This window comes from Leptonychotes weddellii, chromosome 14, assembly GCF_054177405.1.
Source record: "Leptonychotes weddellii isolate Sample4059 chromosome 14, ASM5417740v2, whole genome shotgun sequence".
In the NCBI taxonomy this organism is placed as follows: Eukaryota; Metazoa; Chordata; class Mammalia; order Carnivora; family Phocidae; genus Leptonychotes; species Leptonychotes weddellii.
This window is the reverse complement of record NC_138382.1, coordinates 14,316,300-14,325,187: the sequence shown is the minus strand read 5'-3', so window position 1 is coordinate 14,325,187 and position 8,888 is coordinate 14,316,300.

Below are 8,888 nucleotides of genomic sequence, written 5' to 3'. Positions count from 1 at the left end.
GGGTGGGGTGGGAGGGATGGGGTGACTGGTGATAGACACTGGGGAGGGTATGTGCTCTGGTAAGCACTGTGAATTGTGCAAGACTGTTGACTCTCAGATCTGTACCTCTGAAACAAATAATGCAATGTATGTTAAGAAAAAAAAAAAGAAGAAGAGGAAGGAGGTAGCAGGAGGGGAAGAATGAAGCGGGGGAAATCAGAGGGGTAGACGAACCGTGAGAGACGATGGACTCTGAAAAACAAACTGAGGGTTCTAGAGGGGAGGGGGGTGGGAGGATGGGTTAGCCTGGTGGTGGGTATTGAGGAGGGCACATTCTGCATGGAGCACTGGGTGTTATGCACAAACAATGAATCATGGAACACTACATCTAAAACTAATGATGTAATGTATGAGGATTAACATAAGAATAAAAAAAAATTAAAAAACCAGATCTCTAAAAAAAAAAAAAAAAGATTATGACAGAAAAAGACTAAGGAGCTGTCCCAGACTGGTGAAGACAAAGGAGACCTGATGACTAAATGTAATGCCAGATCCCGGATTGGCTTCTGGAACACTAAACAGACATGAGTAGAAAAACTGGTGAAGTGCAAATAAATACCGTAGTTAATGCTGTTATACCAACTTCTTTGTTTTGACCATTATGCAAGATGTTGAAATTGGAGAAAGCTGAATGAAGACTATATGAAATTGCTCTACCCTACTCTTGCAACCTTTCTGAAGTCTGAAATTAGGGATGCCTGGGTGGCCCAGTCAGTTAAGCATCTGCTTTTGGCTCAGGTCATGACCCCAGGGTCCTCGGATCGAGTCCCGCCTCGGGTTCCTTGCTCAGCGGGGAGTCTGCTTCTCCCTCTCCCTCTGCCGCTCCCCCCTGCTTGTGCTCTCTCTCTCTCTCTATGACTAATAGATAAATACAATCTTTCTTAAAAAATGGAGTCTAAAATCATTTCAAAAGGTGGGTGGAAAGGAGACAGGGCGGCCAGGAGAGTGCCATTGCATCAAATTCCAATCAACTATGTAGGGTTAGTGAAGCGAGAGATGCGGTGGCGGGTGGCGGGGGGCGGGGGGTGGGTAATCAATGCATGCCTGGCAGGTACCATGGGATGAGATGTGAACTTATAAGATCTCTCACCAGCTCTCCAAATCCACATATAGTCAGAGCTTCCCACAGGGCTAAATGTGGTTGGACTCTTTAGAAAATACAATCCCTAATGCAAGCCAGTTACTTCATCTGGTGCTCAGCTGAAGAAACAGCTCCTGTACTAGGAAAAAGTGATTGCACTGCTTTATGGAATGTGGCAGAGAATACCTCCCAGCTTCCATCTGCCCCTTCTTCTTCAGCAATACACCTCCTGGTCTTCCGGCTGGAACATTGAACCTGGCTAAAAGAAATTGAAGTGTTTCTCTATTTGTTTGGAAAAGAGCATCACGTGGTAATGAAAACCAGAGCTTCGGGGTTCATCATATAGAGCAGAATCAAACCTAGCTGTGTGATCTCAAGCAAGTTATTGTCCATCTTGAGGCTTAGTCACATTGTCTGTGAAACAGAGCGATAATGATAAACTTACTTTATAAAATTGCTGTTACTATTAAATTTTTTAACCCACGCAAATGCTTTTCATTGAGCATAGTAATCTGGCACAGGATATGTGCTCCGTTAAATATTAGCTATTATTTAAAGGCAAAAAGAAAAAAACCTGAAATATGTAGCAGTGGAAGGTTCATGATGAGACATTCACCTATAACTCTGATTGCACACCCCATTAACCCAGTATTCAATAGTTTTGAAATTGTGACCTTGTACTCAGCTTTCTTTTCCCATGCTAGAATTTACTCCTTGGGGGATTCTCACATTCTCTGTATTCTATCATCCAAATCATTGAATCTCTCCAGTTTCCTAAAATGGAGGTGAATCCATCCTCCGATCTAGTGAGCAGAGAAGGGAACCTGGAAAAGAAGGTGAATCTCATTGCCTGTCAGTCCTCTCCCTAATCATGAGATAGCTTAACCTGATGCCCTTGTCATCTTTCCTTCCTTCTTCTTTTCCTTATGTCTACATATAATTGGTACCCCTATTAAATAGCTCTAATTACTAAGATTAGATAGATATGCTTTTATTTTTAAACAGCTGGGAATTATAAATAAGAATTTCAGAATTCATATATATTCATATGTATTCATAGGAATTCATGAATATATATATATGTATATATATATCACATCTTTTTAATCTATTCATCCATTGGAGAACACTGAGGTTGTTTTCTTGTCTTAGCTATTATGAATAATACTGCAGTGAACATGGGAGTGTAGATATCTCTTCAATAACCTGTTTTCATTTCCTCTGGGGGAAAAAAAGGCTTTCAGTTGAATTAGAGCACCATTTTAATAGTTGCCTTTAAAAAAAATCCAAAGTACACGTACAGTCTAAGAATGTGTGTTTTCAACCTGAAAGTGAGAAATGAGGACATTATTACTTACAAGCAGTGCTGGCTTACATAAACTAAGCGTGAATTAGGGTATCAGCAAGTAAATTTCTAATGAGAGCCAACTGTAAAACGATATTTGTGATTGTAGACAAACATCACAGCATCGTCATGTGATACATCATGACTGTTGGACTTCTTATGCTTATTCTATCGTTTTCTATTTTAATGTGGAATCGCACGTGGTGGTGGAGGTGGGGTACCATAATTTCCCAGTACTTAGGATCTCAAGCCATTTTTATCCAGCCTGCTGATGGAAATCACAGGATAAGGGAGCAGGCTTGTGCGGCGGGGGCATTGGGAGGAGGAGAAATCCACTCTCTTTATAAATTTCTCTTAGTGATATCTTTGTAACTTTAGCTACAACCATCGTCATCCTTCTTGATTCTTCTCTTTATTCATCCCCTATATTCAACTCTGCCTTTTTTTTTCCTTTGAAATTATGATCTGGATTTACCTTCCTCTCTTTCCTTCACTATTACCGTCTAGCATAAATCTTTATCACATCATTTCAGGATTATTTGAACAATCTCCTCATCTGGTCTTCCTGACAGCAGTTTATCCCCTGGCTCTTGTCCGATTAATCCTCCCATAATACTACTTTAATCGTATCACTCTACTGCTTCAGAATCTAAAATGAATCTCTGTTGCTGAGTGACTCATCCAAACTCTTCTGTCTGACTTTGAAAGCGTCTAACAATTTTATACCACCTGAATTATTGCAATTTATTGCCCTCTATTTCTTTATGTGGATTATCATCAGACTGGTCTTTGCCTTTCTTTCCACCTTACTCGTGCTGTATTTTCCCTGAGGACACCAAAGATTTGTATACATTCCCATCCAGAATTAATTTTACCTTTTGGGAACATCACCCACCATTTCCTTTGAGAAACATCAAACTCATCAAGTCCATATTTTGGAAGTGGCTGACTCCACAGCCAGTTCTGGGGTGGACATGTGACCCTGGCTAATCAGAAAACCACAACCCCTTGGTCAAGCAGCTGATTCAATGTAGAACACATGACCCAAGTTGTCCAGTGAGACCCCGCCCAGATCTTTTGTTGGAACCTTTAAAAAAGAGTAGTACTTGGCAAAATACAGTACATTACAAGAAACAGCCACTAACAGATTCCTGAGGATATAGTTTGAGCTTCTAGATCTACTTATGCCTGATCTTTTCACTAATGAGAAACGATAAATCCTTCTTTCTGTTTGGCTTAAACCAACTTGAATTGGTTTGCAAAGAGCATTCCCACCTCTTTACCTCTTCGAGTTAAATTCATCCTTTGAGATCTAGCTCTCATGCCACTTTTGAACTGTCCTTCCCTTTCCTTAATTCCCATTACACCTTACTTCATCTATACTACATTAACACTAGATCATCTCAGTTGTGCAGTATTTTCTAGTTTTGCTCCCCTGCTGTACTTAAAAGCTTGGACCATGAATTACATTCCTCTTGTGTCCACCACCCTGAAGAATCTTTCACACATAAGATGCAGAATGACTGATAACTTCTTGGTTAAATTACTTTGCTCTAGGAAGTCAACAGTCAGAATCTCAAAGAGTAAATGAAAAGTGGGCAAATTGTTGCCAATCAGAGCCCTGCTCTGTGGATAATTCTGTTCCCATCTTCCTGATTAGAAACAAATATGGGAGGAGAGAATGAGAGAACCCATATCAGTGACCATGGTATAAAGTCACACTTTGCACCACCTTCCGAAGCTATCTGTTCAGGCTTTTGGAGGGGCCCGATAACACCTACCCGTTCTAGAATGTGGGTTTGCTTTTTATTCAGGAATAGTAAAACCAATAAATCAGGAGGTGACTGCCACTGAAAAGACAGTTACAGTTCCCAAGAGGAGGGGGCCCACCACACCATGCAGGACCATATGGGGAAGCATAGCGGGGGTTCTGCAGATAGAAGGAGCAAGGGGAAAGTATCACGGTCTCCAAAGGAAAGGCAAGGCAAGCAAAGCAAGGCAGAGTAAGCAGGTTCAGGATCGGCTAGTTTGAATAATTTCAGCGGGCTCTAGGGTGTACGGGGAGTCCCAGATTATCCGGTTCCTGGTCCTGGATTGATTAGGGGAGAGGAATATTGGTTTAGTGTGTAAGAGTTTGATAAAGGAGACAGTTGGGGAGATGTGGGTTCTGGATTTGTCAGTTTGCATATGAAAGGTTCTAGAGAGTTATTTGCGGTCTCTGGGAATTAGCTAGCCTTGGAGGGGCAGTCTAGCCCCAGTCAATGATGTCCTGGATGGCAGAGTATCACGAAACCCAGAAAATAAGAACATATAGTTGACACACACCCTTCTTTTCCACCCGAGTTCAGAACACATTGAACAATAAGACAAAGGAGAGGCAGATAGTGGACAAAATATCCCCTCTATTACAGAGAAAGCCTACATTTGAGAATGTGACTTAATGTGAGAGTCAAAAAGGCCTTCTAACCCCATCCAGAATTGGTCAGACTTACTCATGTGGTCATAGGCAGCATTGGATCAGGACACCTTTCCCAAGTGGGAAGGACTTTACAGCATGAGCAACAGACAAGAAATTGTGCTTACTGCCAGCAAATTTACTTCCAAGAGGGGGGAAAAAATCAGGTCGGGAGATGAGTCAAGCACACCCAGTTTATTCTTCCCAAATGTATCAATCAGATAAGACAACCCACCTTGCCCAGGCAGAGTGAGTAGAGTAGGGAATGTCAAGGGGATATTGCTTGACTAAACTCCCTTTTCATGGAGGGACACAAAAACCAGATTTTTCTAGAGATTTAGGAAGACTGAAATTCTGGCACTTTCGTAACCATGATTCCAGCTTCGTGTTTTATATTTTAAATCAGGAGGTTCAGCTAGTCGATAACTACAGGTTGATTCAATTCCCCCACCTCACAGCCCAGGATTAGCAGCACCTGCGTGGCTGCTAAGCCAACTTTCAGACTCTTGGTGTTTGGGAAATATCCTGCTTATGGCTCTTGGTTGTATTCTGTCTCACTTACTTCCACTCTTTTTGATAAAAACAGGGAAAGGGCCAACAGGTCCAGACACTGGGAAACTGTCATCTGGTAGATCAATAAAGAATGACCTAGAGATAATGTTCGAGGCCCCCAAGGGCCTTAAGATGGTGTGGGAAAAAAGGGAAAAACTCATTATGGCAACATACATGTTTATTCTCAACATTTATTCATCTATAACAGGGCAAGAAAACTATATTCCACTGTCTAAATCTAGGCAGTCACCTATTTTTTCTTTTAAATAAGGATTTATTGGAACACAGCAACACCCATCCCTTTATGTGTTCTGTGTGGCTGTTTGCATGGTATAACAGCAGAGTTGAGTGGTTGTGATGGACTTTATGGCCTGCAAAGCCAAAAATATTTACTATATGGTTCTCTGTAGAAGTTTGCCAACATTTGCTCTATATATGCTCATTGAATGCTTATAGATTTACCTACACATCCTGGGAGCAGGGCCAGTCTGTGCCTTAAATGAGCTCACAACCTGCTAGGGAGCCATAGTCTTTATTTATGTCTTTTATTTTTTTTAATTTAAAAAATTTTTTTAAAAATTAAAATTCAATAAGCCAACACTGGGGAACCAGGTATTTTAAACACTACTTACAAAGCAGTGTGAGAAACACAGAACCAGAGGAAGGAGAACTCTGAAGTTGTAAAGGAAGGAATGACTTTTGGGGGTGATAAGGTGAGGGATGGGAGGTGACTCCTGGGACATGACAGGAAAGACTGCCTTTTGCCTACTGGGAAGGATGTTATGTTATGCTCAAAAACTTAGAATTTATCTGAAGGGTAGTGGAACACCACTGAGGGATTTGAATCAGAAAAGCAACATTATCAATTTACTTTTGGAAAAGAAAATTATTTATTGAAAAAAGAATCATATGAAATTTCTCCTATATCTAATACACAGGAAGGAAGTCTGAAGGCTGGCAGATAAGTTAGAAGTATTGCAATAGACCAGATTTTTTTTACCTAAGCCAAGGCCTGCCCCAAATAATTTTTATGTAAGCCTATTTATTAGCAAGTAAAGTACACATCAGGGTTTCATTTGGCATAGAGTATAGAGTGCAATAAAGTAAACTGAAGCCAAACATTAATTATATGCACATGTATAGTTATGCTTCTAGCGTGGGTATATATTAAATCAGTGAGGATTCATTGCTTAGAGAGGATTTCTGTCATCCCTACTCTATTCTTTTTTTTCTATTTACACATGAAGATGAAGTTATTATCAGTTACCCTCCCTGCAAACTCTCCCCTCCCCATCTCCACCCCACCTTCCACCTTTCTTCTTGATAAGAGGTAAGAGGCCTGAGTGGTTTAAGAATCAGGTATGTGTTTCAAGATTATGAAGAGGGTATTAACTAGTCTAAGCCCATCAGTTAATTCTATATCATTTGCCTATGGTCATTTTAGAAATGGGAATGTGATGCACTAATGGGAAGTTGCTGGGAGGCTTCCAGGAAAGGTGTACCTACTGAAGAAAAGGGACATAGGAGGAAACAGACTATCTGCTTTGCTAGATCTCATGTGATGCCTGGAACTGTGGCAGCCATCTTGATTGTGAGGGACTACGCTAACCTACTGAAAATAGCATGAAGGATGGCAGGGACTGGGTTGATGATATGGAGGACTCAACCTGGAGCTGTCTTACCTTGGAACTTCATGTTATTCAAGACAGGAAATGTCCTTATTACTGGAGCTTCTTTTAGTTGGGTGTTCTGCTCATTCTGACATAGGCTCCCAGAGAGAATGACATGTATGAGCTTTTGATTTATCAGCAAAAGGGTTCATAGATACATGTTCTGTGTTGTTTCTAAAGCAGTACTTGTCAAATTTTAATGTGCCTATGAATCACCTGGGGTCCTTGTTTAGCGGCAGATTCAGATTCAGGAGGTAAGGCCTGAGATACTGCATATCTGAGAAACTCCCAGAAGACTGGATGATACTGATGCAACGGCCACACCTTTGAGTGGCAAATGTAGGCAACAGGTGTAGCTCACTGAAGGCTAGACCATGGGAAAACCTCCCAGAAACTGATAGGACTTTTAAAGGGAGAGCCAGGAGTCATGGTGTAATAGTGATTCTGATCATTCAAATAAAATAGGCTGATATTATGTCTTCTTAATAATTTCAGAAAAGTTGGGTGCCTGGGTGGCTCAGTTGGTTGGGCAACTGCCTTCGGCTCGGGTTGTGATCCTGGAGTCCTGGGATTGAGTCCTGCATCGGGCTCCCTGCTCAGCTGGGGGTCTGCTTCTCCCTCTGACTCTCCCGCTCTCATGCTCTCTCTCTCTCAAATAAATAAATAAATCTTTAAAAATAATAATAATAATAATAATTTCAGAAAAGTTGAGGGACAAATGGTGAAACAGGGACAAGCTCTTAGAGACTGTCTGGGCACAGAAGAGAGAAGTAGAAAGTGTCTTTCTTAAGAGGTCCCCAGACAAAGCACAAATCCATGGTTCTGGCAAAGCTTTCAGATGACTACAGAGGCCTTTCGCCCTGAAAATTCAGTGGCACTCAAATTCAGTTTACTTCACCACTGTAGGTAATTTAAACCAACAACAACAACCAAACCTATAAAATAAGTGTCAGGAAGCCCAAACGAACTCTGATTTTTCCCCCCATGATTACTACTTTGATGCTTTCTTTTTTTTTTATTTTTTTAAAGATTTTATTTATTTATTTGAGAGAGAGAGAATGAGAGACAGAGAGCATGAGAGGGAGGAGGGTCAGAGGGAGAAACAGACTCCCCGCTGAGCCCTATGCTGGACTCAATCCCAGGACTCCAGGATCATGACCTGAGCCGAAGGCAGTTGCTTAACCAACTGAGCCACCCAGGCGCCTCACTACTTTGATGCTTTCTTTGGAAGTAATAGTTATATAATTCTTCCCAAATGTTTTTTGAGGGTACATTTGCTTGGCTGTTACCTTAATCATGCATGAGTATGCTTATAGGGTAACTGGACCCTAGATTTTAGGATGAGAAAGCTTGGAACAATGTCAGTTCAAAGCATCTCTTTAATTTGAAATGTTCCCCAAAGGCAGCAACAAAAAAGATTTAGAGCTTGTGGGATGGGAAGATAACTTTGTAAGGACTATGTTAGTGTTCTTGGGAAGAAACAGTGACTCCTAGCAGTGATAATCTATGATATATTTTGTAAACCAACTACCTCTTGTAATTTACACAAAAATCCATTTTACTTTACTTTTTATTTCAAAAAAATTAACAATAGCAATAGAATTTTCATCCCAATTTTGAGAATAACTATTGGGAACATTTAAAAAAAAAGTGCATACAAATATTACAATTGGCTCCTGGTTCCTCTGATTAACAATATAAACAATCACAAAAAATACAAGGAAACCATTTATAAGAGTCATATCT